Raw genomic sequence first — 23,311 nt, 5'->3', positions numbered from 1 at the left:
TCTTCTTTTTCACTTATCACCTTGTTTATGCTTTCCTCTTGTTCAGCTATGGCTTCCTCCATTATCTCTTTCTTTATATTTTGACATTTTCCATTAATGATGTTTATCAATTGCATTTGTGTAGCACTTGGAGGACTCTCCTCTACGTTTGCCAGTGACTGTTCCATTCTCTGTTTACATTGGGTGGGGGATGTTGTTTCTTGATTTGACATTTTTCTTGAGTTTCTTGTTCTGCCCATTTGAAAATGGGAGCAAGATTACTACTAAATATGATTATAGTTTTTCAGATATAAGCAAACTAGACTTCTGTAGCTGGCAGACACTAGATGTTCACACGTTTTGTTTGGTATTATGACTCTTTCTTTTTGTGGACTTACAGACCAGTCTAATACAACCACTGATAAGCGATTTATACCCAAAACAATAAGCCTCTCAATCCAATCTCTATTGTCTTTAAGTCCCTCTGAGCCTAGAGAATAAATAACGACCTACGTATACAATATTGCTCAACAGCCATCAAGTGTAGATCCGTGCAGTATAAGGGTTGAAAGACGAGCAGAGGTCCAGAGATAGAAAAAAACAATGAGAGGTCAGGGGAGGTACAACAGGATTAATGTAGGAGTGTAAGAATATTGTAGTAATGAAGAAAAGGTATAGCATAAGGATAACTGACCTAAGTTGGTAAGTAGGTAGCATATTTGAGTACAAAGCTTGGAAAGTATTAGAATAAAACTTATGTGTTGCTGCACGACTAGCTCTTAGCCCAACCAGTGGCCTTACAGTGGAACATGGGATGGATCTGTTTTTCTTGTCTCCGTTGTGGGAAAGGGGTATTTCACAAGAAGCAGAAGCAAAGATTTCAGAAGCAAATGCTGCGAGTGAATTAGCTCGTAAAAAGCATTTTTATTTTCTTTTATCTTTCTGCCAGTCTTGGGGCTTGAATTCAGGGCCTGAGCACTGTCCTCGGGTTTTCTCAAGTCTACCCTCTGCCACTTGAGCCACAGTGCCACATCTAGATTTTCTATCTATGTGATACTGAGCAATCAAACCCAGATCTTCATGGATGCTAGGCAAGCACTCTACCACTATGCCAAACTCTCAACCCTGACATAGTAATTATGAAATCATCATCATCATATCAAAATATCCTTTCTCCTACAAAGAATGAACACTTATCTATGTGTGTAATGAATTTTTTTAATTTCACTAATTCTTCTGTGTTTTTCCCTCTTGCATTATTTACACATGACAGCAAAGCTAATCATCAGGAAAAAATTGATTAGGATACAGAAACCTAATAATATCCTAGTAGATTGACGTCAAAAATATGTGCAAGATGCCCTGTGTGTTTGACCTAGTGATAGAGTCCTTGGCTACCACGCAAAAAGACTCAGGTTTGATTCCTCAGTACCACATACATAGAAAACGCTGCAAGTGGTGCTGTGGCTCGGTGGGACAGCTAAAGCCTAAAGAAAGCCCAAGAACAATGTTCACACTCTGAAGTCAAGTCCCAAGACTAGCAAAAACAAAAAAAAATTCGACAAGGGGCAAAATGCAGGCAGAGAAGGCACTGTGAAGCAAATGTTTTGTAAAGGATGAGGGCAATATTGACCCTTAAGTTTGGATCTTACCTAAGAAAGGCTCCTTGAGCCTGAGACCAGACTGGTAGTTGGGCCTAGTGAAAGACATTAGGATTGGACAAATAAGGTGTGCTGTTTACTATATCCACATGTATATTGTGAGATTGGAGGAGAGATTCAGCCTCCAGTATGTCTTTGGTGAGGTCTTCTGTGAGCAAATATCTTTGGTCATTGGGCCCTGAAAGGTGACCCTGCCTCCCTCACAATGGAACAGAATATGGAACCCTGGTAACCAAGCCACTGTAACTAACAACCAACTCAAGCCAGCTCACTTGGCCTGTGGCTCAGGAGGAAGAAAGATGTTGCTGTGCTGTTGCCAATGATCAGTAAACTCGAGTCTCAGGCATGGAAGTTGTGGATGTCTTACTCGAAGATGTACATGTTGATCATTACCAAGCCACAAATCCAGTATATCAGGCCTTTCTCTAAGAAGAAGGCCAGGAAAATCCAGGGCAACCAGATGAGTTATATTTCTAAGAAGAAATGTATTTGACCACATCATTCTCCCCACACACTACAACTTTCTTTTTTTTAATTTTTTATTGTAATTAGTAAAAGGGTTACATGATATTTGCCAGATAGAAGGTGCATTAATTCACGTACATTGATACCCTTTCACATGTCTTGGTACCCATTTCCCTCCAACCCAACACCCCCCACCCCTCTTAGTTTTCCCCCCTTCCCTATCAAATTTCAAATATCCAAATACAAATAAATTCAATATATCAGATAACAAAGTGAGATACTATACCAATATGGGATAACCAAGGGACAGCAAAGGAGATGAGAGACAACATAGTACATTAAGGACAACAATCATTCATTATATGGCTTTTGTTTCAATATCCTGGAGGTCCTTTCAATTAGCTTCACATTATATGGCCTTATATATGGCCTTTTGCTCTATTGCAAATCTCTGCTAGTAGAGCCCAAGGTTTCTACTGATTATGACGAATGAGGGAAACCACTGAGCCTAAGTTCCTTTGAGTCTGGCTTACTTCACTTAATATGATTTGTTCTAAGTCTTTCCATATCCTCACAAATGGGGCGATGTCATTCTTTCTGACAGCAGCATAGAATTCCATTGTGTACAAATACCACAACTTGTTGATCCACTCATAAACTGAGGGACATCTGGGTTGGTTCCATATCTTTGCTATGGTGAATAGCACTGCAATGAACATTGCTGTGCTAGTGGGTTTAGTATGCCCTTGTTTCTGGATTGTTGGGCAAATGCCAAGTAGGGGAATTGCTGGGTCATAGGGGAGTTCTATGTTTAGCCTTTTGAGGCACTGCCACACTGCTTTCCATAGTGGTTGAACGAGTTTGCACTCCCACCAACAGTGTAGTAGTGATCCCTCCTGGCCACATCCCCTCCAGCATCTGTTGTCATTCATTTTCCTGATCCTGGCCATTCTAACTAGAGTGAGGTGGAATCTTAGAGTTCTTTTGATTTGCGTTTCTTTTATGACCAGAGATGTTGAGCATTTCTTCATGTGTCTATAGGCCATTTTTGTTTCTTCTTCAGAGAAGACTCTCTTTAAGTCTTGCCCCATTTTTTAATAGGATGGGTGTTCCTTTGGAGGTTAGTTTTGGAGTGATTCAATTTTTTGAGTTGTTGATATATTTTACATATGAGGCCTTTCTCCGTTGTTTGGTTGGTGGAGATCTTCTTCCACTCTGTAGGCTTCCTGATTAGTTTACTAGCTATATCCGTTGCCATACAAAAGCTCTGCAGTTTAATGCAGTCCCACTTATGCAGCCTTTCTCTGATTTGTTGTGATTCTTGGTCTTTATTAAGAAAGTTTCGACCTGTGCCAAGGAGGCCTAGTGTATCTTCTATTCCTCCCTGTAAACTTTTCATAGTGTCTGCTTTTACCTCCAGGTCTTTGATCCATTTGGAGTTAATTCTAGTGCAAGGTGACAAAGCAGGGCCCAAATTTAGTTTTCTGCAGGTGCTTAACCAGTTCTTCCAGCACAACTTGTTGAAGAGGCTATCTTTCTTCCATTCTATTTTTTTGGCTCCCTTGTCAAAGATTAGGTGTCCATAGGTCTGTGGTTTAATATCTGGGTCCGCAGTTCTATTCCATTGGACTTCAGGCCTGTTCTTGTGCCCGTACGAAGCTGTTTTGAGAATTTTAGCTCTGTAATAGAGTCTAAAGTTTGGAATTGAAATTCCTCCAGCGCTGTTCTTTCTGCTAAGAAGTGTTTTTGCTATACGGGGTCTTTTATTATTCCATATGAAATTTTGAATTGCCTCTTGTATTTCTTTAAAGAATGACATTGGGATGTTGATGGGTATTGCATTGTATTTGTAGATTGCCCTTGGCAAGATTGTCATTTTCACAATGTTGACTCTTCCAATCCAGGAGCATGGGAGCTTTTTCCATTTCCTTAGTTCTGCTTTAATTTCCTTTTTTAGGGTTTTAAAGTTTTCATCTAAATGGTCCTTTACATTCTTAGTTAAGCTAATTCCTAGGTACTTTATTTTATTTGAGGCTATTGTGAAAGGAGTTTCTTTCCTGATTATTGCCTCCTTCCTCGCACTGTTGGCGTAAAGGAAGGCAGTTGATTTGTGAGGGTTGATTTTATGGCCTGCTGCCCTTCCAAACCTTTGAATCAGCTCAAGGAGCTTGGGAGTAGAGTCTATAGTATTCTTTAAATACAGAATCATGTCATCTGCAAAGAGGGATAGTTTTATTTCCTCTTTCCCTACTTGGATCCCCTTTCTGCTTGCTTCTTGCCTTATTGCACTGCCTAGGAATTCTAGTACTATGTTAAAAAGGAGTGGAGAGAGTGGGCATCCTGAATGCTACCCCTTAGCACTTTTATGCATATCTTAGGCCTGTGGCATTTTAAGCACAATTCAACGCTCTCTTTTTTGACGTTAATTAGAGGTAAAAATCTTATGGAATTTATTGCATGGCTGATTTTGAACTGGAATCCTCAGGTCTCAGCTTATCTTGAGTAGCTAGGATTAAAGTACTTTTACAACCTTTATGCTCATACACATCGCTTCTGATCCAAACACTCATTGTTCAATTTAACTAACAAGATGTGAGGAAAGATGATTGACTGTAATTTACTAGATGGGCTTCTAGTGAGTATATATTTACACGTCCACTCTGAAGCCAGGGAAATATTTCTGGTACATGTTTCAACTATCTCCCAAAGAGGAAATTATGTGTGAGTACGTTTGCTAGTATTTCAGATAGGAGATGGACTTTGGTGTTTGGTACCTGTTGGGGAGAGTGTATCTCTGGGCTGTGATAACAGAAATGATGTTTCAGACAGGAATATTTTCATCCCAGACAGACTTAATCCAGATCCTTGGATTTCAGGCCTTGAGTAGATAGAATTACAAGTGTGAGCTGCCACCACCACCTGGTTCATTTTGGAAACCTTAATTGTTTCTCATTTGTTCCTTTCCTTTTTTGGAAGATTGATCTAAGCTGGCTGATTGTGCATCACAATGAAATGATTGGCCTCAGGAATTGCAAATATTTGTTTCATCAGCACGGAATGAATGAAGTTGATCTAAACCCAATAGTATTTTAGTTCTGAAAAATAGGGAACTTACCTATATCATTTTTCCTTGCCTTTGCTTTACCAAAGCAAGCAACATGTTTCTTAAAAACAATACTTCATGAGAATATTATAATTAGAAGCTATCTTCTGCACACTTCAGAATAGTCCTTTCATTTATAAACTTATATTACAATATTAGGTAGAAGAATGGTGACTGTTAGTTTCATAACTATTTCATATGTTTTACTCTTTAAGGCTCATTAACTCAAGAAGGGATTAAATACATTTAGATAATAGTAGAACATAGCTGCTGCTGATTTGATGTGTGTGCACATGATACACAGATTTATTAGGATTACTCAAAAGTTTTCTTCAAATTTTCAGTAGTAGACTGCTATGCTAACTGGAAGGTGATAGTAATGATGCTGAAATTCTATGAATCAGCTATGAAGCAGAATTTCAGGGGAGAGTATTTGCTAGGGACTTAATTTCTAAGATGCATATCAAGAATATTGAACTATAACACCAAATGATGGAGGACTCAGCGTCACATTTTGTTTGTTTTATGCAAGTCCTGGGACTTGAACCCAGGGCCTGGGAACTGTCCTTAAATGTTTTTTTTTTGCTTCAGGCTAGTGTTCTACCACTTTATCCACAGCTCCACTTCCAGATTTTTGGTAATGAACTGTAAATCAGAATATCATGCAATTTGTTTGGGCTGGATTCAAACCTGATTCTGTGTAGATAGGATTCCAAGTGTGAGCGCACAGAGCCTGGCTAGTATCATTCATCATTCAAGTCATGGGACTGCAATTCTGCACCTGGGTCTTGTCACTGAGCTTTTCAGCTCAAGACTACTGCCCTATCCCTTGAGCCATAGGGCCACTTCTGGGTTTCTGGTGGTTAATTGGAGATAAGAGTCACATGGACTTTAGTGCCCAGGCTGACTTTGAACTGCTATTCTTGGATCCCAGCCTCTTGAGTAGCTACATTTACAAGTGTGAGCCACCATACCCGGCTAAATTATTTTTTAAGTTAATTTTTTTTGTTAAGGCAATATATAGTTGGCATATGGTTATATAAGTAATGAACACATTTCTTAAGAAAATTGTTATCCCCTCCCTCATTTTTCTCTGTTTTCCTACCCTCAGCCCCCTCTCCACCCAGATTGTTCAGTTCATTTCCGTTTAGTGTCTTCCGAATATCACTATTCAATTGGTACACATTTTTTCCTTTCTTTTTTTTTATCATTTTACTATACCCTTTCCCTTTCCCAAATCACATAAACCTATGTACAAGACACAGGGTACCCGAATTCAACACAGTGACTACAGAGAATAAAACTAAAGGGAAAAAGAAGAAAAGAGGTAAAAAGCAAAGAAAATGAAAGAACATCATACAGTACCTTAGAAGCAACAACACTGAAAAAACAAAACATAAAACCTTAGGCTGAAAATGTACCTTGCCTAGCATGTATGAAACCCTGGATTCCATTCCTCAGCACCACATAAACAAAAACTGGAAGTGCCACTGTGACTCAGCTGGTAGATTTCTAACGTTCAGCACAGAGTGTCTCCAAGTGACAAAAATCTGTCACATTTAAGTCAGGCTTCAAAACTTTGCTAGGAACCAGTTAGGTGATTTGGAAGAAAGTCCAATTTTCAAAAAATCACTAGCCAGGCGCTGGAGGGTCATAATTGTCATTCTACTAGCCAGGGAGAAGGTGATTCAAAGCCTTTGCAAGCAAAAAAACGAAAACAAAAAAAAAGCTGTAAGATTCTTCTCTCCACTTATCCACCCAAAAACTAAGTGGAGTTGTGGCTAAAACTGGTACAGCATTAGCCTTGAGGAAAAAGAACTAAGAGACCTTGCCCAGGTCCAAAGTTCAAGCTCCCCACCAAGAAAGAAAAAAAAAGGAGTCCAGATACCTTAGTTTCAAAAGTATATCTGGATATCTTAGTAGATTTTTCTGATCTTTCCTCATTCATCTCATGGAACCACATAATCTTGATCCTGATCTGACTAAGAGCCTGCATTGTGCTTAATAAATTCATTCCACATATTCCAGTAGAATCTGGACAGCTAACAGCCACTTACCAATGCTTTATTCTACGTTTAGGCCAGTATGTCTTCATACCATCTACACAGTCAGCTATATCATCTTTCCAGAAGTATCATTGAGTGTAGAACACTCAGAACTAAAATAATTGCATAAAGATGTAATAAAACTCCTTGATTCATTAAGAAAATTTCTGTACCACTTAGAGCAAGTACATTAGTGGTATTTACCTCTAGAGTCTTTTTTTTAAAAAAATTTATTAACATTGAATTTTACATCGTATTTCAAAGATCATGTTTAACCAACAAGTATTCAAGAAGGGAATCTCTATGCAATCACTGGCACATAAATTTTAGAATATAGTAAAAACTAAGCTGAGTCTTTGTATTTCATAGATACAGATTAATCTATAATAAAACATATGTCTATAGAGTGTATAGTCTATCCTAGATTTTTATGTCTATGTAGTTATGTTTATATCTCCAAATTATGTCCAGAACTTTGGGTATCAACTATTCAATCATCGCTCTACTACTGTTTGAAACTAATATCCATATATTAAGGATACCATGTACCTTTTGTTCCTTGGTCTTGACTTATCTCACTCAACAGGATTCACTCTAATTTCATCCACTACCCCAAAAATGCCATTATTATTTTTTTCTGTGCAGATTTCTTTTTATGTATTTATTTTTATTGTAATTTATAGAAGGGTTACATTACATTCACCAGACAGATGGTGCATTACTTCTCAAACTTTGATACCCCATGTAATGATATGGTCCCCATTTCCCTTCCCCTACCCCCACTCATGTTCATTTCCCCCCTTCCCTATCTAATTTCAAATAACCAATTAGGCACATATGAAATATATCAGAAAACAAGGTGAAATATTGTAACAATATGACATAACCAAGGGATAGCAAAAGAGATAAGAGATCACATAGTTCATTAAGGACAACAATCACTCATTATATGAGTTTTGTTTCTTTATCTTGGAGGTCCTTACATTTAGTGTCATACTATTTGTCACGATGTCTCTAGATTTTGTTCTATTGTAAATCTCTGGTAGCAGAGCCCAAGGTTTCTACTGAATTTGACAAATGAGGGAGACTCTTAGGCCTATGTTCCCTTGAGTTTGGCTTACTTCACTTAATATGATTTTTTTCCTTTTCATCCACTTTCCCGAGAATGCCTTTATTTTATCTTGTCGGTTGGCTATGTATCATTCCATTGTGTGTGTGTGTGTGTGTGTGTGTGTGTGTGTGTGTGTTTGTGTATCACATTTTTTGTAGTAGGGCATCTGGTTGTTTCCATCATCCAGCCTCATTTTCTACAGATATTTTTATAGTCTCTTTTTTATTTTCAGGGTAATGTATAGAGGGGTTACGATTACATTTACAGGTAGTGGACTGCATTAGTTCTCACACATTTACTCCACTCCACATGTTTTTGTCCCCAGTTCCCTCTCCCCTCCCCTTCCCAATCATCTTGTTTCCCCCCTTCCCTTTCCTATTTGACATAAACAAATAAACATATATACAATATGCCAAGGAAAAAATCAAATACAGTAACAATCTGACATGAACAAAAGGGAAAAATAAGAGATGAGAAATAACATAGTAGATTAAGGACAAAAATCACACAAGATTAAGAGCAATGATGACACAAGATATAGCTCTTGTTCCCATATCCTAGAGATCCTTACATTTAGTCTCATCCTATATGACCTTATATACCTAGGTTTTTGAGTTATTGTAATCCTCTGCTAGGAGAGTCCTAGATGTGAACTAATTATTACAAATGAGGGAAACCATTGAGCTTATGTTTCTTTGGGTCTGGCTTGCTTCACTTAATAAGAATTTTTCCAAGTCTTTCCATTTCCTTACAAATGGGGCGATGTCATTCCTTCTGATGGCAGCATAGCATTCCATTGTGTATAAGTACCACACCTTCTTGATTCAGTCATCTACTGAGTGGCATCTGTGTTGGTTTCATATCTTTGCTATTGTAAATAGTGCTGCAATGAGCATCATTGTGCTAGTGGCTTTAGTATGTCCTTTTTTCTGGACAATTGGGTAGGTGCCAAGTAGTGGATTTGCTGGATCATAGGGAGCTCTATGTTCAGTCTTTTGAGGAACCACCACACTGCTTTCCCTAGAGGTTGAAAGAGTTTACACTCACACCAACAGTGTAGGTGTGATCCCCCCTGGTCACTTCCCCACCAGTATCTCTTATTAGATTTTTTGATAATGGCCATTCTGACTGGAGTCAGGTGGAATCTCAAAGTTGTTTTGATTTTCATTTCCCTTATTGCTAGAGATATGGAGCATTTCTTCATGTGTCTAAAGCCCATTTTAATTTTTTCTTCAGAAAATACTCTTTTAAGTCTTTAGCCCACCTTTTAATAGGATGGTTGTTTCTTTGAAGATTTGTTTGGGAGAGATTCATTTTTTTCAGCTATAGATATATTTTAGATAAGTACATATATTTTTGTAGAAATAGAATGGAAGCCATCATGCTGGCTCACAACTTAATTTCAGCTACTTAGGAGGCTCAGGGCTTAGGATCACAGGTCACAGCCAACCAGGGCCCTACAGTGTGTGAGATCAAACTCTGTGAACATACAATGACTGTAAGAGGAATCTCACTGCCTGGGAATGTAGCCTAATGGTAGAGTGCTCACCTAGAATGCATGAAGACCTAGGTTCTATTCACCGGTACCGCATACTCAGAAAAAAGCTAGAAGTGGCGCTGTGTCTCAAGAGGCAGAGCACTCACCTTGGGCAAGCGAGTCCAATGAAAATGTCTAGGCCCTGAGTCCAAGCCCTAGGACTGGCAAAAAGAAAAAAAAAGAGCAATCTTACTTAAGTAACAAGGAATGTACCCTATATTTATACAGACTGAAAAATTCATTAAGAAATTAGAAAATATGTATAAAGTGCATATTTTCTTTTGTGTGTTGGCACTGGGTCTTCAACTGAGTGCTTCAGCTCTATCACTGACCTTTTCTGCTCAAGGCTAGCACTCTACCAATTCAACCCCAAATCAACTATCTTCAATTGAGATATAAGCGATGAATATTTCAGGGTGCTTCATGAAAAACATTTTTATAAATTGAAACTTTCAACACAGTCTTATTTTAGTATGAGTGTTGAGATGGGAAGAGACAGAAAAAGTGAAATGTTTCCTGATCCAGATAGAGAAGAGACTCAGCAGAACCACTGTGGCCTGCAGGCTTCTTTGTGAGTTTTGTTTGCTTGTTTGATTTTTGTCAATTGTGGGGCTTGAATTCTGCGACTGGGCACTGTCCCTGAGCTCTTCAGCTCAAGGCTCGTGCTTTAATCTGTGAGCCACAGTGCCACTTCAGGTTTTTCTGGCAGTTAACTGGGTACTTTGGCTGGCTTTAAACTTTGATTCTCAGATCTTAGCCTCCTGAGTAGCTGAGATTATAGGTGTGAGGTACCATCACGAGCCTGCTGCTCTGTTACTATGCAGGTTCTGGATCAAGAACTTCAAGTTCTTACTTCAATTATTCTTCTCTTGCCTGATACTCTGCCATTTGAACGAAGCCCCAGTTCCTGGTCTTTGTTGGTTAATGAGAGATATTATGATTTTCTAATATTCAGAGCAATGAGTATAAAACCCAGCATTTTACTTACTTGAATAAATTAAGAGACAGGACCTAGTGAGATGGAAAACAAAATTTTTTTTCAAGTTGCTATCCTGTTCTAATGCATAAGTCTGGCTATTTTGCTTACACACAAATATGTATTTTACCAGTTTCTACTCTATTTTTGCTTAGCTTAAAACCACCACTGCCATTTCATAGATTTTGTTGTTGTTGTTTGCGGTTCAACTCTGTGCCTGGGCTGTTCCTCAGATCTTCAGTTCAATGCCAGTGCTCTACTACTTTTGATTTGGCCAGTCCTGGGCTTGAACTCAGGGACTGAGCACTGTCCTTATATTTTCTCAAGGCTAGGGCTCTACCACTTCAGCCTCAGCACCACTTCCAGCATTTTTCTATGTATGTGGTATTGAGGAATTGAACCCAGGTCTTCGTGCATGCTAGGCAAGCACTCTACCACTAGGCCAAACTCCCAGCCCAAAATTATTCATCATTACTATTGGCTATCTTCTTTTTTTTATTATTGATTCGTCATGGTGCTTGGACTTTGGGCCTGGACACTGTCCCTGAGCTCTTCAGCTCAAGGCTAGCGCTCTTCCTCTACAGCTCCATTTTTGGTTTCTGGTAGTTAATTGGTGATGTAAGCCTCACAAACATATGTGTCCAGGCTGGCTTTGGGCTTTGAACCAAGATCCTCCAATCTCAGCCTCCATAGTAGCTACAATTACACGCTTCAGCCAGGAGTGCCTGACTGTTTGATGTCTCTGTCTCTTTCTCTCTCTCTCTGTCTGTCTCTGTCTGTTTGCCTGTCTGTCTCTCTCTCTCTCTCTGTCTCTCTCTCTGTCTCTCTCTCTCTCTATGTCTCTCTCTGTCTCTCTCTGTCTCTCTGTCTCTCTCTCTCTCTCTCTCTCTCTCTCTCTCTCTCTCTCTCTCTCTCTCTCTCTCTGTCTCTCTCTCTCTCTTTTGGTTGTAAGACTTAAATTGTGCACCTGGGCAGTGTCCCTGGGCTCTTCAGCTCAAGGCTACAACCTTAAACACCTTGAGTCACAGTGTCACTTCTGGTTTTCTGGTGCTTAAGTGGAAGTAACAGTTTCATGAACTTTAGTGTCTGGCCTGGCTTTGAACTGTGATCCTCAGAACCCAACCTTCTGAGATCATTTCCAGCTTTTTTTTTTTGGTGTACGTGGTACAGAGTAATTGAACACAGGGCTTTGTGCATACTAGGCAAGCAAACTACCACTAGTGTGCACTCCAGCCTTAGATAAGGGCTTTCTTTTTCTTTTTCTTTTTTTCACTCATGGGGCTTGAACTCTGGGCCTGGATGTTTACCTTAAGCTCTTCAGCTCAAGGCAAGAGCTCTACCACTTGAGGCACATTGTCATTTTGAATTTTCTGGATTATTTGGAAATAAGATTCTCCCAGATTTTTATGCCTGGGCTGTCTTTGAACCTCGATCCTCCAGGGTAGCTAGGATTACCAGGGTGAGCGACCAGTCATGGGCATTAAATTATTATTTTTTGCATGTCCTGTGGCTTCAACTCATGGCCAGAGCACTGTCCTAGGGCTTGCTCAAGGATAGCACTTTACTTCAGCCAGCCAACTCCCGGTCCAAATAGGCCACTCTTGAAGCTAGAATTATAGAGATCTGCCATAATACTGGCATGTCGTTATCTAAGTATATAATTTTTCTTCTATTTTTGATGGCTTTTCCTTAGTGGACATATTTGCTACATATTTTATGGAAAACTTCCTTCTCACTGGGGCCATAAGTTAAGCCTAGTGGAAGAGTTCTTCCCGAGCATGAATGAAGACCCAAGTTCAATTCCTCAGCACAACATAGATAAAAAAAGATAAAAGTGGTGCTGTGGCACATGTGATAGAACTTGAGCCTTCAGAATAAACAAAAACAAAAACAAGGATCGTGCTCAGGTCCTGAGTCTAAGCTCAGTACTGGCAAAAAAAAATTCTGCCCAAAGTAGACATTTAAACTTATTGTACTTTTCAAAAAATTTGTTGTCAAGGTGATATACAAAGAGATTGCTGTTACATATGTAATGAGTACATTTCTTGTAAACACTGTTACCCCCTCCCCCCTTTTCTCTTTCCCTTCCCCCCAAGTCATAAATTTCATTTACAACAAATATATATGTATTTTCATTCCTGAAAAAAATAGTTTAAAATGTGTTCAAATAAATGATGTAGGTTGATATATTTATCAAAATGGATTACTTGAACTCTAAAATAAACATTCTAGGTAATTTTGCTTATAAAATTGTAGTAATGCTATAAAACTAATAAAAAAGGAATTTTAGTTATTAATTTCTTATGTTTTACCTTTAACAGTATTACACTAAGCATGCTGTTTATGGTATTAATACAGACAGCATGAAATATGATTATGTAAAAAATTAAATGATTCAAAATAGTAAGGTTGGGGGCCAGTAGTTTGGCTTGGTGGCACACATCCTGGACTGGCAAAAAAGAAGTAGGGTTAGATAAAGCAGATTTTTTCCAAATGTGTGGAAAATGGTATGATTTCTTGTTTGGCTAGTCCTGGGGCTTGAACTGAGGGACCAGGAACTGTCCTTAGCCACATTGGTTCAAGGGTGGCACTCTGACACCTGAGCCACAGTGCCCCATCTGCTTTTTCTGTGTATGCAGTGCGGAGGAATTGAATCAAGGTCTTCTTGTATACTAGGCGAGCACTCTTTAACTAGGCCACATTCAAAGCCAAAGTAGATTTTTGATGCTATTGTGAAGTTTTAATTTTCTTAAATATTTGTACAAAGCACAATGGATATATAAACAGACTTGAACTCACAGAACAGAGTCCCACATAATATTACAGTTACTCTGGCACTTCTCCCGATTGACAAAACACATTTCCAGGCGTCTGCTCTGTCCTTAAGCTTTGGTAGCTGACTTGTCTTTCCATGGAGGCCTGGCCTGGATTCCTGGTGATTCCATGCATTTCATAGTTCCCTGTATATCCAGTAAGGTTGTCTTCTATGGGACCAGTCCTGTCTGGTTTTTGGCCCACCCAGGACCTATGTGTCTGAGGTCTCACTTTATAAGTGGAAAATAAAACACAGTATAATAAGGACTGAAGAACTGCACACCATAATATTAACAATGAGAGTTTAATAGTTAGCAAAGTAAATACAATGAATACTTGACAAGAATCATGAGAGCAAGATAAAGAGATGTCTTTTTAGGAAGGGGACAGGGAAGCTCTAAATCCAGACTGGCCTCCAAGTTGCCTTCAGACAGTAATTCTACTTCAGAGTCCTCAGAAGGGTCTCCTTCCTCATGAGAAACAGAATGTCCTTCCTGAGTTAAGAGGGGGATGGATTCTGGTTTGACGAATGGAGATTGAGTCTCTTTTAGTGAGATGGATGGGTCTGGATATTCTGTGAGGATGGATTCATTTTCCTCCAATGAATCCAGTATTGAGAGTACACTTGCTGCTTCCCATGGGGACATTTTCCATGAGCCCAGCGTGTGCCCCTTCAGCTTGCACAATAAGTGGAATGTTACTCTGACTCAGATGGACTGACTCTGGGTGGAGTGTGAAAGGAAACGGAAGGAAATCTGGCTGCTCTTTTTCTTCCTCCATAGTATCTGCAGGTTCAACTGTGTCACACATGGGGTTCAGAGCAAAAGGTATATCCACAGGACTCTAAACCTGTTTGGTAATTTCTACAGAAGGCCCATGCTTTCTGGAGTGCAGTGATGATTTTCAGTCTCCATCAGTCACCAGCTCCATTGGTGGGTTTTTCATCCGGAGTTCAGGATAAGCTCTTCCACGATGACCCAAACCTAAGAATGGAAATAGGTACAGAGTGGACAGAGTGGACTCTGCAAGTTGAAGTGTCACTCAACTTCCATGAGGATCTAATGGAGGAACCTGTAGAACTGGAGTTTGGACTGAACTCTGAGGAGGTGTAGGGTCTTTCTAATGAGTGCTTATTCCCGAGTCCTTTCATCGGACAGACATTACCTGACTGACACCACCCATAAAGGGCATTTTGCCAAGATCTGTAGAAGTGAGGGCCAACCAATATCTAGACCACATGGGTTTCCTACTCACATGCTCTGAGGCACCCACACCAGGACTTCTACTTTTTCTTGGTCTTACTGGTCGCACATTCCTCCAGCTGGTCAAAAAGTATGTGTTTAGAAGAGCAGATCCAAAGCTGGCATGTGGAGCCTCATATAGAGCTTGAGTTGTGTCAGGGTGTGGCAATTCTTGAACTCGTAGAAATCACTGGGGTAGAAGTCCATTCACATCGTATAGATGGAACACATGATGCTTTGGGCACATTCGGTACAAGGAAAGTGAGAGCCTTCTCTCTCCATCCTGAGCCTTCTACCAAAGCCCCTTTCTTGCAGGACTCTAATGCTGTGGATGTCCTGCAGAGATGTGCACTTATGTGCTGGGAGGGGGGTAAGAGACACTCGAGAACAGGATGACTTTTACACCCCACTTCCAGAAGCTTCTGAGAGAGGCCTCTATGCATCTGTCAAAAGTAAACGCACCTTAAATTAACTAAGTAAATGCTCTAAATAAATCAATAAGTGAATGCTCTAAATAAAGAACTAAATGCTCATTCCTCTAATCTTAGCCACCCAGCAGGCTGAGCTCTGAAGATCACAGTGGAAAGCCAGTCTAATCAGTAAAAGTCTAAAGGCACTTGTCTTCAATTAGGCAGCAAAAAGCCAGAACTTGACCTATGACTCAAATGGTACAGTGCTAATTTTTGAACACCAAAGGATGGCATTTAGACCTGGGTTCAGGTTCAAGTGACAGCACTGGACCACACACCAAAATGTAAATGCTTTCAGGTTCTAACAGGCAAAGCTATCACAATCCCTCCCTGATGGCTCAAAAGTGATTCAGCCCCCAGCTTTTCCTCTGACTCCAGTATTTCACAGGCCTCTGCCATTAGTACTGACACCTCATTTCTTACTGGGAAATGGGATTTCCTAGGATGTCACCTAGGTGAGGGCTGCAGTTGGGAGCCACTTACTCATGCCTGAAATCCAACTTCTCAGTAAGCACACTGTTGAGACTCCAGTAGCTTGTGAGGGAAATGAAATGGCATGGTGTCCCAGTCATAATAAAGTAGTTTGTGCACTTGTATCATGCTTAGCTCCCCTGTGAACACACCAGTGAACCAAACAGGCTCAGAGAGGAGCCAAGTATTCCAAGACTTGGCCAGGAGGGGTGAGCAAACCTGGGTTTGGAGGGGGAACACTCACTTTTTCAAGAGTATTTCCAGCAACTACTACATTGTCCTCCACTATTTGAAATTGTGCAGGAAGTTTCCCACATAAAAGAGATCACCTTTCTGGTAGGCAGGGATCAGCTTTATCAGCAGCATCTCCAACAGGACTTCCTCCAGGATCCATAGGTTACAAGGCTCATTCAGAGTCTGAGCTGACTTACCATCACACTATGTTGGCAAAACAGTGGATATTTCAAACGTAGGAATGGGACCACACTTCACACTGAGGAATTGGAATAGAGTAGATTGGAAATGACACACTCTAATCTCAGTATAGTCTCTTGAAAGCACACAAGAAGGTTGTAGTGTGTGGGCAGGATGATGGGTTCAAATAGGTTTCCTCTCAATATACTGCATCTGAGTTGCCCTGGAGTTTCCTGGCTTTCTTCCTAGAGAAATGCCTGATATACTGGAATTTTGGCTTGGCACTGATCCAGCATCTACTTCTTCAAATGAGACATCCATATCTCTCATGCCTGAGATGCGAGCCTCCTGAACTTTGGCAACAGCACAGCAACATCTTTCTGGTTCCTGAGCCACAGGCCAAGGGAGCTGGCTTGAGGTGCTTGTCACATACAGTGGCTTGGTTACCAGGGTTCCATATTCTGTTCCATTGTGAGGGAGGTAGGGTCACCTTTCAAGGCCCAATGACCAAAGCTCCTTGCTCACAGAAGACCTCCCCAAAGACATACTGGAGGCTGAATCTCCCTTCCCACCTCACATATGGATCTAGTAAACAGCACACCTTTTTGTTCAAATCCCAAGTCATTAACTAGGCGTAAGTGCTAGCCTGGTCTCAGGCTCAAGGAGCCTTTCTTAGGTAAGATCCAAACTTAACTGTCACTATTCCCCTTACCCTTCACAAGACATTTTGCTTCACAATGCCTTCTCAGCTTGCATTTTGCCTCTTGCACATTTTATTTTGCTAGTCCTGGGACTTGACCTCAGAGCCTGACCATTGTTCTTAGGCTTTCTTTAGGCTATAGCTGTCCCACCAAGCCACAGCACCACTTCCAGAGTTTTCTATGTATATGGTACTGCAGAATCAAACCGGAGTCTTTTTGTGTGGTAGCCAAGCACTCTACAAATAGATGAAACACCCAGGCCATCTTGCACATATTTTTCACTTCAATCTACTAGGACGTTGTTAGGTTTCTGTATCCTAATCTATTTTTCTTCCTGATGAATATCTGTGCTGTCATCTGTAAAAATGCAAGTGGGAAAATCACAGAAGCATTGGTGACATAAAAAAAGTCTTACAGACATAGATAAGTGTTCATTCTTTGTAATCAAAATATGATGATGATGACTATTTATAAATACTTTATCGGGGTTTAGAGTTTGGCCCAGTGGTAGAGTGCTTGCCTAGCATCCATGAAGATCTAGGTTTGAGTCCTTAATATCACACAGATACAGAAATCCATATGGCAATGTGGCTCAAGTGGCAGAGGGCTAGACTTGGGAAAAGCCAAGAGCAGTGCTCAGGCCCTGAGTTGAAGCCCCAGGAATGGCAGAGAAAACAAAAGAAAAGAGAAGAAAAGAAATGTGCTTTTTACAAGTTATTCACTCAGAGCATTTGCCTCTGAATTCTTCGCTTCTGCATCTTGTGACTTATCCCTTTCCCTCAATGTAGACAAGAAAAACAGATTTTATTACTTGCTATCCTGTTGTCCAATCTTTGGATATTAATTCAAAATACAATATTGCCTGAGATATTGTGTGTGTGCATGTGTGTGTGTGTATCTGCCAATGTGTGCATGCACACATGTGTACAGGGTTTAGGGCTTACTCATAGGGCCTGTGTGATAACCCTCAGCATCTTTTCCTCAAAGGTATTGGTCTTTCACTTCTAGCTTATTATAGCTAATTGGAGTTGAGAGATTCACTCAATTTCTTGCCCTGTGCATTGGAATCCAGTGCTGGGTTCTCATATTGTTAATTGTAGATATACAGAAGGCTGAGGTCTGGGGATCCTCGTTAGAATCCAGCCCCTGAAAGAAAGTCACTGATAGAAATCTTTATCTTCAGTTAAGCACGAATAAATAAGGCAAAATTGGAACTGTGGCTCAGTTCCTCTTGTACCAGCCATGAGAAAATTAGTAATTGGCAGCACCTGGTCCCTGAGAGAAATCCTTAGCACTGGTTCAAAAAAAGAAAGAAAATAATGAAAAAAATTAAAACTTGCTGAGGAATCCATAAGGATAAACGTGCCTATGAATAATCTTGTCATTTCAGATTCCCTCAAGAGCTTTATGTCTCTCTATATTTTATCAAGTTTTTTTAAAGATATTTACATATTTTCTACCTTTCCTAAACAGAGATAGCCATCCACAAAACACAAACACAAACTCTCACACAGTATACCACCCACCCATAAGTGTCTGGCTATGTATATATGTATAGTCATATGTATTGATCTGTCTCTCTATGCTAATATATAAATGCATAAACATATGTATTTAGACAAATAGGAAACATACATAGATAGGTCTCAGGCATTTCCAGATTTTGTGCAAGTCTTCTGAGTGCAACTTACCACTGTATTGTTTGTCAAGATACACTCCCTCCTACTTTTGGCCAGCTTCTTGTCCTTTGATACTTTTTTCTGCCGGTCCTGGGTTTTGAACGCTAGGCCTGGATGTTGTCACTGAGCTTGAGCTTCTTGCATTCAGTAGTTTATTGCAGATAAGAGTCTCATGGAGTTTCTGTCCTGGGCTGGCTTTGAATTGTGATCCTCAGATCTCAAACTCCTGAGTAGCTAGGATGACAGTCTTGAGCTACCAGTACCTGGTTCCTTTGCCTCTTTTACCATTTTTTTGGCCCCACCACAGCCATGGTATCTACCTTCCTATGTTCTCTCCACCTGCCCCCAGACAGGGGTCTGACAGATGCTTTCCACCCACTTATTCATGTCCTCCTCTGTATTGGCTGACAGCTAAGACATGCACTCACTTGTCTGGATGCCAAACACAAAGCCATGTGATTTTTTCTCAGTCTGGAACATCCTATCAGATTTATAGCACCACAGAGGGTCAGGTTGATGCTCCTCCAGGGCTTCTTAAATTGTTTTCATATTAATCCACAACACGTTTGTCATCACTTGTCCAGCTAATTCATGGACTAAACCAACATTCCCTACAAACTTAGATCCCAATACCATGAGGACACTCAAGGGTGCATTAGGAGTGTGACCTGCAGGTGGATGTGAGCCTGTCTAACTTGGAGGGGATTTCTCCACCACAGGAAATGGAATACAAATTTAGGATCTGCTTTCATGAGGTGACAATCTCTGGCAGATGTTCTTATCAAATGTGGCACTGCCTACTTCCAGCTTAAAACATGGGTTGATGACCAGCATAACAGAGAATGTATTCACCCAGGCCCAACACATAGGCTAGGACCCTGAACTTTCAGGTAGCATTTGGCTTTGAAGGTCATGAGATCTTAGTCTACAAATGATGAGCCCCCTCCCGTGAGGCATAGCAAACGGAGCCAAAGTGCAACCCAGTTAAGCACCAGATCAAGCTTCCCTTCTTCAGTAGGGTATGGTTTGAAAACTGTGCATAGCTTCTGTTTGAAGCCAGTCCAGAAAGGAAAGTCCATGAAACTCTCATTTCCAGTTAACTGCCAAGAAAAAGCCAAAGATAGAGATGAAGCTCAAGAGAGGTAGAGAGCCATCTGAAAAGAATGGTTACACCTTGCAACATCCTCATTATCTGATCTTGAAAACATCTCTGCGTGCATCCCAGCATGCAGCCAGCATCTGGGGGTGACAGTGACCCCTGCGCCCATTGGCAATCTGCACTGTCTCTGACATCTGTAATGTGAACCTCATTCTGTTGGGTTTGTGAAGCGGTGTCAACCCTGCAGAAGGAATCAACTGTGCCCTAAATCCCACAGTCCCCTGGGGCCCCTAGCATTCCCCCATCTGCACCCCTCCTGTGGCTTCTGATCCTAGGGAGCCCTCCTGCCCTGTCCAACACTCATATGAAGTGCATATTTCTTCCCCTGGTGCACTTCTCCACAGAGAGTACATGACATGCCCACTCTCCAGGCACGGGGAGATCCTGCCAAAGTAGCAAATCAGTGATAAGGACATAAAGTGATGAATAGAATTTTAGATCCTGATGGTAGACAGTCTGCAAAATCCAAGGGAGAATGGAATTGGAGGGGACCAGGAATCAGGATGTGGGCATGGAGCTTCCCTGCCAGGGGTGTGGGGGAAATCACAGGCTGGGGGATGCACAGGATGATCCATGGGCCCTGTGCAGCTACTGGGTCACCCCCTTCTGCATCTCAGCCTTTGGCTTTGAGCTCTGTGATGGTCAAGATGTGCACAGTCTGTATCTGGCTGGCAGAAGAAAGGACCCTGGGAAGACAATTGTAGACCCTTTGTGAGTGTAGGAAGGGGTAGGCTGGACACCCAGTCCAAGAGGAGCTAAAACTGGAGTCGAGGGGTGTGCAAGGAGTGGGTGTGAGGGTTGTGGGCAGTCACAGTCACGGCAGAGGTGGCTCTGTCTGTGGGGTGAGTGCCTCCCTGCAGGCACAGCACTGGAGATATCAGAGATCCACATGAAAAGGAAAACCTGGAATTGGCACTATGGTTCAAATGGTAGAGCATCAACCTTGAGCAAAAGAGCTCAGGGACAGTACCCAGGACCTGAGTTCAAGCCTCATGACTGTAAAAGAAAAAGAACCAGGACTATGAGAGGGAACCTGGTACTCTCTGGGTCTAATCAGACACAAGAAGAGGCCAGGATGGGCTGTGGAAAAACACAGAGAACATCTTCCCCCAGCTCATCCTGACCTGCATGCAGGGACAGCCATGTAACTAGGGCTACGGTGAGATCATCTTCACCCCTGTGCTGCCATCTGAATTGTGGGCCTCTGTCCTGGAATGGGGTGTCCTGATGGCTGAGCAGGTGCCCTAACCCTAGATGGAGAGCAGCCACTGACTGTGGTAGCTAAGGAGAGATCTGTTCCATAGCTATCAGGCCACCCAGCATGGGAACCAGAACCACCCCTCACCCAGGTAGAGGCCAATGGTTCTCCAGGTGCTACTAACATTGCCCCACCCCTAGCTCTGGGTACACGTGACATTCCCTCCACAAGGAGCAGGACAAAGTGAGGGATCAGGAAGCTGCCTATGGGCTTCAGATGATGGCCAGGCTGGCACTACAGATGGCCTCACTCTGTCACCACCTTCCTCTGTCTCCATCTTTCCTCCATCATACCTCTCTACCTCCCACCCATTAACCTTGGAAACCAATGAACTGGGCTCTCATCATTCCTCTCATCTCTTCACCCACCTTGCCATGCGTCCATCCCTCTGTCACTTCCACCCCACACACATCCCACCACCAGCCACCCTGTAGCTTATGAGGATCCCAGAGGAAGCTCTTGGTGAAGGGCTTGTGACCACAAATCAGTTACTATCACCCGCTCCGGCCTGATCCACCACAGAATAAGAACAGCCAAGCAGGCACACACTGCAGCAGAGTTGCTCTGCTGCCACCCTGATTTCTTCATGGCCAGGACTTGGCTCTCCTCAGCCTCTCAGCTCAGTAACCAGAACATTGTGCTTTCACAGAGCCATGGCTTCCAGTCTCCATGGACACAATGACATCAAGGTGATGCCAACTTCCCCATCTCTATATACTTCTAACTATGGGATGGGAGCTGAGGTTCTCTTCTGTGACTCCATCCGCTAAGAGGCTCATGCAGATTTCTATCCTTTGCTCATCATGGTGACTCTTCGGTTAACAAGTCACTGCTGGGCTTCCAGTTCACCACATATAGAACCCATACTCCAACACTTTTCTTAAAAGGACTGATGACTTTTAAATATTCTCTAGTTTTAAATTTCTAGTTCCTTCTCTCTTTCATTTATATATTTCCCTTCCTCACATACTTCCCTTTTTTTACCTTCCTTCTTTCATTCCTGGCCTTGAACTCAAGACCTGGAGCTTTTTCTTAGTTTTCTTTGCTCAAGGGAGCACTCTAGCTCTTGAGCCTCAGCTCTACTTCAATCTTTGTTCTTGCTCTGAACTGGGAGGAAGAGTCTCATGCATTTTTCCCTTTGCTGGGTTGGTTTTAAACCACAATACTAAGATCAGGATCCTGAATAGGCCTCGGATTACAGGTATTATCTAATCAAAACAAATTCCTGATTTCTTTTTTAGACATAATTAGTTCTTTCAGGTGAGCCACCAGCCACTCATGCAAGAGCATTGCAGGATCCCAGCATTCATCTTGTCTCCAGTCTTATTCCATCCATCTCACAATGGCCATCTAAAACACCCTGCTGCATGCCTGAAGTCGCAAGGAATGTTCTCAACGCCATGAGAAGCCCCCTTAAGCTCTGCCTCAGATATGCCCAGCCCCCATCCCACTTCCACATGAGCATTTGTTTAGGAAAAATTTCCTGAGTACATCATCATCTTTTCCTCACCATTCAAATTTCATCTTTGGAGTCATTTCTCCCAGACAAAGAGGAACATGATCCATGGTTTGATAGCAGCTCCAGCTTCATAGTCCCAGCCACCAACACCCCCCCATTACCCTGCCAGACACCTGAATTCAAGAACAATGTTTTCACTACCCCTGACTCTTATCAAATGTTTTAACTTATACAGTGCATTAAAATAATTTTACTAAATGGAATAAACACATGGCATCAAGCTTCAGAATCTTTGCACCTGAACTTTTAGTGAATAACAGACACACCAGCATTTCTGTAGCCAACAGAAATCTTAGCTTTGAGATTTCAGCATTCCTGGTATCCAAGTTTGGATGTGCTAACACTGCCCTTAATGGGGCACTTCAATCACACAATCCCACAACAATCAACGTCATTTGACATTCACTGGTAGGTGGTGCTAGGAAAAAGACTGATGTGCCAACTCCATGCTGGCTTGACCTATGCCATCTTCAAACGTGGAGTAAGTGGGGCTCCTCTCTCCATGACACCTTTTGTGTACTACCTCAGGAGGACCTTTACCTTGAGACAAAATTATGAAGACTATCTCTACCAGCAAAGATTCCAGTGAGATGTGCCTACATGGATAAAGCTAAAATCTCACTAAAATGAGGTTGTTGGCAGTGCTGGAGCCTGAACTCAGGGCCTGGGCACTAAGCATTTGTACTCAAGACTAGCCCTTTACCACTT

The sequence above is a fragment of the Megascapheus bottae genome, unplaced genomic scaffold (assembly GCF_031878675.1).
Source record: "Megascapheus bottae isolate mThoBot1 unplaced genomic scaffold, mThoBot2.hap1 HAP1_SCAFFOLD_41, whole genome shotgun sequence".
Taxonomy (NCBI): Eukaryota; Metazoa; Chordata; class Mammalia; order Rodentia; family Geomyidae; genus Megascapheus; species Megascapheus bottae.
The sequence above is the reverse complement of the archived record's forward strand: the minus strand, read 5'-3'. Positions refer to the sequence as shown.